The following is a 7,720-nucleotide window of genomic DNA, read 5'->3' on the forward strand; positions in this document are numbered from 1 at the left end:
AAAGTCAAACTAATCCTGAACCGAGATTAGGGGCTGATAGTTTCTGATATTTTGTGCCTTAACTGAAAATTAAATCTTATCACAAAAATACTCAAAGGTTTGTTATAAGATTTAAGTGGACAACACTATCAATGACCGACTTAACACCATTCATAATAGCACTGAAATATAAAATTGCGATGGAATTGTAATTTGGTCAATATGATTCTCTATTTAACTCACAAAAATATGTACTGCTTTCGTGGATTAGTTTTGATATTTGTTTTTGTATTATTTGCTTTTTAATTTGAAAATATTCAAAAAATCCAAAAATATTGTGTTTTCTATTTTTTGTTTTCTGATAATTTTCGATTTACGAGCTAACGGGTAAATATTTGAAAAGAAAATACCAAAATATTTTTTTTATTTAATTCATTAAATTTTATTGGTTTTAAGTTAACGTGATTCGAATGCAAAGTGTGTTAAGGTATTGCATCTTACTTCGACTGGTAAGATTTTTGTTAAGGTAAAGTTCATCGGACGCGGGTTGCGATGCATTATTTAATAATTGAAATTTAAAATGAAAATGTTTTTATTTTAAATTGATTAATTTAATGGCTATTCATTATGGAAAGTTATAACAAATAGAGATCATTCGTTGTCTATATGGATAACGAATGAGAGTCATTTATTTTTAAATGTCGATAACGAATCAGTCCATTCGTTATCATCATTCGCTTCCGCTACACTGATTACGTATGACCCCATTTGTCATCATTATGATAACGAATGAAGAACGAATCTCAGTTGATTCGTTATGTGTTTTAAATTATTGATCATTCGCTGACGGGGTTAACGACGGAATAAATGAATATGGTTCATTTGTTAATTTTGAATTAACGAATGTGCTTATTCATTTGTCTTGGGAAGTGTGCAACCCTATTATATTAAATACATAGAAGATGAACGAATCACTCATTCGTTCATCTAGGTATTCACAAAACCTAGGCAAACCCTTGCAAAAGTTTTCTCAGAATCTCGACCTTCACCAAATCACATTTTGATCACTGTATCAGATTCATAAGGTAAAGGTGATCAAAACGTAATCAATTTCGTCAAAATCCATGGACGATTCATGGGTTAATTATTCAGTTCTTTAATCGGGTTTTAACTAATAAACAAAACCAATACTGATTATGTTTTTAAATCATCTAAGTTTGTTAGATTTGGGATTCGATGTAAATCTGAGTCTGTTGATGGTATAAGTACAATGATTCATCATGAGACATGTTTTAATTGGATTTCTAATTGCATGTTGATTGTCATTGTTCTTAATCAATTTTGAATTTGACTAGTTGGGGTCAAAGTTGATTACTGTTGTGATCGTTCGTTACAGACAACGAATGGACATTCATTCGTGTTTTTGTTTCTTTCGTAGATCCATTCGTTGAAGTTATATAACGAATCAGTTCATTCATGTGATCTGATGACGAATGAACTCTCATTCGTCATGATTGATTTGTTAGTCAATCATGATTGATCCATTTGTAAAATCATTCGCTTCCATTATTATAACGAATGAGGTCATTCGTTATAACGAATGACCTCATTCATCATAACAAATGAACTAACATTTGAAGAATAACGAATGACACTTATAACTTATTTTCAAAATTAATTTCTAATTCTTAAATAATTTAATAAGTAATGGTCGTTGTTATTAATTCTTAGGTGTATGTATTTTTAGAAATGGCAGATGATATAGTACAAGAGGTTCCGGTTGCTGATCCACAGCAAGTACAGCAACAACAAGATCATGAGATTCCTCTCCTGCATTTTGACAAAAAGCACAACATCTGTGCTTTCGTACAAGATAAATTTGCTGATCAGGATTTATTCGGAGATATCATAGCGTTCTTACGATGATCTAGGATCCACTATGCCATTACTACTAATGTACTGGTCCAATTCAGCGTTGTTCGTCCTTTCTAGAATTCGGCACATCACGTAGAGTCCGAGAATCATAGTGTCGCAGAGATCAACAACAAGTCGATCGTTATATCTCCTGGGGTTATCAGACGGGTGCTTAGATTTATGAATAACATGGAAAATTCATGTGAGTTTGACAAGACGTTGATTTGTGGGTTGTTTTAGCGTATATTTTTTTCAGGAGCTCTCTTGATCGTTCCCAGTACAACAAGGCGTACTTGTGCGCGTCGTACAAGTACTTATTACACGTTCTTATACATTGACTTGGGGGACGCAAGGGTAGATTTGATGAGTACTGGATTATGCTGCAATCCGCATCCATAGCTCTTGTTTTGAACAAGCCATTCAATTTTTAAGAGCTTATATTCTATCATCTCAAGGAAAACTGCTTGATCAAGAATCGTCGCAGTAAATTCTAGATGTATCCACGCTTTATCCGGCTGATATATTCAGGATTTGTTTCCTGACTTGGTGATTGATCGAACATTGAAGGATGATGTGATGAAGTTGGAACACATGAATGCTGATACAATGAAGAGGATGAAGACCTACAGGAGTAAAGAACCAGAGGATCGTCGAAGAACCAAACGTCTAATTGGTCACTTGGCGAATCCAGCATATGTATGTCCTTCTGATGATCATTGGATTCACGACAACTCAAATTCTGAACGTGAATAAGGACCTGGTGGGATTAATGGTGGTGATGGTGGCCATGGGGGTGATAGACGACGTGCCGACGTTGAGGCAGAAAGCTCACATGCTTCTCAATGAAAGAGAAAGGGCAAGGCAATATTCCATGATCAACCAACCAAACATCGTGATAGGCACGGATCTGGTGTGGAAATTGGTCCACATGTGCCAAGGTTGTCCGTTTCACAATGTCTGGTGGTTTCACTTACTCCTACCTAAAGGAAGGCTATGATAGTTACAAAACTGTAACTACCAAATATTGTATTCATCAACACCTGAAGACTAAGTCGGGTTCATTCCCTAAACCCTTATTTCTTTCTGCATTTGGTTCTCCCCAAGCAAAGCATCAGACCAATAAATCATGGCACCAATGAACCATCGTAGCTAAAGGCATACTTTTGATTCAGCCACAACGCATTGGGTTGAAGAAGCATGCTAAAAGTTTGTTACTGAAAGAAGCCGGATTCGAGATGTCTAATCTCCCAAGATAGTGACCCTTTGAGCGGGTTAGACTCCAAAGAAATAATAGAGAGAACGAGACATTGTTTTATCAATTTTCTTCTTTCTTTAATAACATAATTCAAATGCCTTTTATAGGCAACAAACCAAAACAAAAGAAACTACCCACTATCCTATTAAGTCGAACCATTACCTATAAACCGAATTATAACTTAGATACTTAATGCAAACTAAATAAACAAAACACTAGATAATATGTTGCATGAGAACATGGGTTGAGAACATGATGCATGAATTGGGAACATGGCATGGGCTACGTGGGTGACTGGGTGAGGTAAGCAGCACTCGGATCGTATCAATGCTCCCACCCTAAAAAATGTCCTTGTCCTCAAGGACGGTAGCTAGGAAATCCCATGGGGGTCGCCATTCGATTCTCCCAAAAGCATTCGGTGTAGTCGTTACCGGCCGCCAAGGGGGTCGCCATTCGTGAAGTCCGACTTCAAGAGCTAACTGTCGTGGTGTTGGTAAGGGGGTGTGTCTTGAGCGAAATGGGTTCGGTAATGGTGAACGTTTTGGAGTTGGCTAAGCAATGGTTGCACGTCTTGGTGTTCGGTTAGATATTCGTGCACTTTGTGTTGTCCGTTAAGGTGACGGTTTGGTGGAAAATTTTGGGTGCCGAAAGGTGTTGTTTGAGGTTGGATTTGAGGCTGTTTTGGGGGCTGATTTTTGGTGCCCACCACGGGGTCGTTTTTGTGACGAATTCAGGGTTGGTTGATGGGTAAACGATGTCGATAAAGGGGAGGTTTTTGGGGCTGTTTTGTGATGACGTTGAGTGCGTTTTATGGATACGGAGGAGTGTATTTGATCTAGGACGGGGTTCGGACCAAATGGTTTGGGTGGAGGAGGTTGTGGAATTTGTCCGGCGATGCGCGCGAAAATCACCGTGAGTGGTTGTTGGCTTTCCGCCAAAGTGGCCAACATCTCGTCGCATGTCGGGTTTTCCTTGTGTTTGATTTGGCGGTGTTGGGCCAATAGCTCCTCGATTGTCGGTTCATCGTTGCGGGAAGAAGAGGACGAGAATGAAAGCACCATTGATAGAAGCCGGATTCGAGATGGCTAATCTCTCAAGATAGTGACCCTTTGAGCGGGTTAGACTCCAAAGAAATAATAGAGAGAACGAGACATTATTTTATCAATTTTCTTCTTTCTTTAAAATAATTCAAATGCCTTTTATAGGCAACAAACCAAAACAAAAGAAACTACCCACTATCCTATTAAGTCGAACCATTACCTAGACCATTACCTATAAACCGAATTATAACTTAAATACTTAATGCAAACTAAATAAACAAAACACTAGATAATATGTTGCATGAGAACATGGGTTGAGAACATGATGCATGAATTGGGAACATGGCATGGGCTACGTGGGTGACTGGGTGAGGTAAGCAACACTCGGATCGTATCAATGCTCCCACCCTAAAAAATGTCCTTGTCCTCAAGGACGGTAGCTAGGAAATCCCATGGGGGTCGCCATTCGACTCTCCCAAAATCTACGAACTGCATCACCATACTTTGAGACGACTCATGAAATATTACACTATGAATCACAAGAACGACAAATATAAAATTGCCATGCATGATAAAATCATCAAAAGTGATACGAAAATTACAAGCCTTCAGACGAACCTTATCAACTTTAAAATATATATTGCATTCATTAGCCATAGTGTTCTGCCGACATAGGCTTACATAAACTATGAAACCATATCAGGTTCCTAAGCGTCAAAGCATACAGCAAATTGTTCATAAAATCGACAAAAAGGGTTCACAAGCTCAAATTGAAAGAAATGGATCAACTCCCAAGGTCAATCAACCTTATTGTCTCGAGAATGATTTCAACAATAACACAATGAAAAGCAAGAGCATCTTCCCATTCGCAAGCACCAAATAACAAAACAATGTGTTCGTCTAAATACCTCAACAATCCAGGCTCACATAGAAATGCCATTTAAAAAGCAAAAAAGACAAACATGGACTTATGCTTTATAAAATGATGCATCTTTAGGCAAGCATCGTAAGAAGCTCAACAGTGTGAGCCATCCTAGCATGGAAAAGGTTACTCGTTTACCTCATTTATCAAGATACTCCCAAAAACCCAAAGAATCTAGGTAGATAAGTTTCTTTATCTGATGGATGGAATCCAAGAGCTTATGCTCAACAAAGGTCTAATAGCCAAAACAATGCTCCCAAGCTTCGTCCAAATGCGCAGCCAAACCAGTGTGACGCCCATGTTGATATAGTATAACATAAACCTAAACAAGATGGCTATTAAACTAAGCATTATAGAGAAAAGGCACGTAGTGAGATGCTAAAACCTATGTTCAAAGCCACCACTTGTCTGTTGTAAGCTCATCAACATGATGATTCCCTTTTTGTGTGGACTTTTAACCTCATCCAATAAAGTGTGGATAAATCATCTGTTAGCTTATTGTAATAAAAAAAATTTAGAAAAACATCTTCAAGACTTTGACAATCAAAATACCTACGGTCTTTCACCAACTAAGATCACAACAAGTCAACTAAGGAAGCAATAAAATCCACCTTCGTAAGAAACATGCCTTTTGTCGTACGAAACTCACAAGCTTCATCTCTTACTACAAGCTGCTTGATCCATGCAACGACATATATAATCTCTTGTCAATTTTTTTACATTTACTTGATATAACATCACTAATGACTAAAAATCACCATCGGTTCATCTATTAATGATATCTAGCTACTTCTCTTATGAGCACAAGTATTCAAACTCCTATAATTAATTGGAGAATAAACCTTCGTCCCAAGACTCTTTTTAAAACTAAGATGTTACCAACAATATATCTTACCATTCCATTTCGCTATATCCAAGTGACACCTATGTTGGATAAAGGTTACTAGAATCATTCGACTCCAACCCACCTTGGCAATACAACCTAGTAAACTAAAGCTTAATAAGTTGAAGCTTGATAGGCTTATCCTTGATGTGTTGAAGCTAAAAAGCATGGGCAAAGATCTAACCCCGTAGCTTCCAACAAAATAAGGGCACAAGCCACCACATTGATTGTCATCAATCGTTTAGACAATCGATGTTATCCTTCGAACCATCACATTCATACAAAACTAGACTAGGCAGAGCCTTGTCACCAAATCCCATTACACGTGAATACGTTTGGAAAAAGCTCGTCATCATAATGCCTCTCCAAGGTGTGTTGAATGAGGAAGAATAGAATTCAATTTATAGGTTGATCAGACCCTCAAAGCACGGCCGTGTCATGCTGCATTAATTGTCCATTGTCAGATCGTACATCTATGGGTTAACACGACCGTATCATGCTACATTAATTGTCCGTTTTGAGTTCCACAATAGTCCAAATTCCATCAGTTTTGTCATTTTCTCATGTACTTGAAGGCATGGTCGTGTCTTGGGAAGGCATGGCCGTGTTTTTCTTCAGAACCTTCTATTTTGTCTTTCCTTCTTGCTCTTGATGACATGGGGTGTGTTATGGTTAACATGGCCATGTTCTGATTTTCTAATAAAGCTTTAGTTTTTTCTTCTACTACATCATAATCTAAGTCAATTACTTGATAAACCTTCTCGTCTATTGTAGCCTTTAAAGCCCTAATATCTTTCTCATACATTTTAATAGTTTTACTATTGACACTCTCCTTTTCTTTAATATAATTATTATTTTCTTTGAGTTCTTGGATTTCACTTATTAATTTAGATGGTGTTTGAGATTTCTAATTTTACCTTCTTATAACTTATGACTTGTGATAAGCTAAAAAAATAAGTGTTTAGGTTTCCTTATTATGTGAGAGAAAACGTTGATAAGTTACACATTTGTAACTTATAACTTCTCCTTATAAGTTACAAGGAGGTAAAAATAAGGAATCCCAAACACCCTTTTAGTATTTTGTTTAGTAAACTGTTTCTCTTCATCAACCAAGTTTTCATAGCTAGAACATGAATTATCTGAACTTACCAGACTGAATGTCAACCATTGACCCTTGATATTTTGCATCATTTACCATATTAGCTTCTTCCTCAGCTACGTATTCATCTTCACTTAATACAACTTCCTCACTTTCCTTTACTATCTGAGCTGCATGAACCTGATTTCTATTTCTTCAAACGGAATATTTCAAACATACATATCATTCCTCTGACACACGAATGCATTTTTAACTCCATTACTCTTAGAATCACAATTGCATGTACCCTGACTCGTAGATTTTGATGAAGATCTCACTTCAAAAAAATCTTTTGACTTCTGTCCACATATCCATTAAAGTACGATACGTTTTGAAATTATGGATCACTGTATCAGGTAAAGCTATCACAACTACACCCATGGCTTTCTCCTCTTCATTAAACATACCCTTTTCGAACTCTTCCATATTGAAATATGATTTCACATGTGTTCTATCATTCACCTCCATTGTAGGTGGAACTTTTTTTATCATTCATATAACGCCATATTCTAACATCTTGATTTTGAACGAACATTTGATTTTATTCTCTCCAAACTGAAAAATATGCACCTATCACAAGGTTTGACGG

The 7,720-nt window shown here is 36.9% G+C and overlaps 1 long non-coding RNA gene across 1 annotated transcript; it reads right to left on the bottom strand.

Moving 5' to 3' along the window:
- Positions 1 to 3,909: 3,909 nt before the first annotated feature.
- Positions 3,910 to 4,513, bottom strand: LOC143593297 (uncharacterized). The gene is made up of 2 exons (XR_013146081.1): positions 4,421 to 4,513; positions 3,910 to 4,388 (listed from the first exon to the last, which is right to left on the bottom strand). It is a non-coding gene; the product is annotated as an uncharacterized LOC143593297 (long non-coding RNA).
- Between the last annotated feature and the right edge of the window lie 3,207 nt (positions 4,514 to 7,720).

Source organism: Bidens hawaiensis, unplaced genomic scaffold (assembly GCF_021521415.1).
Source record: "Bidens hawaiensis isolate Kalapana, Puna unplaced genomic scaffold, B.hawaiensis_p1.1 tig00041890_1, whole genome shotgun sequence".
NCBI lineage: Eukaryota > Viridiplantae > Streptophyta > Magnoliopsida > Asterales > Asteraceae > Bidens > Bidens hawaiensis.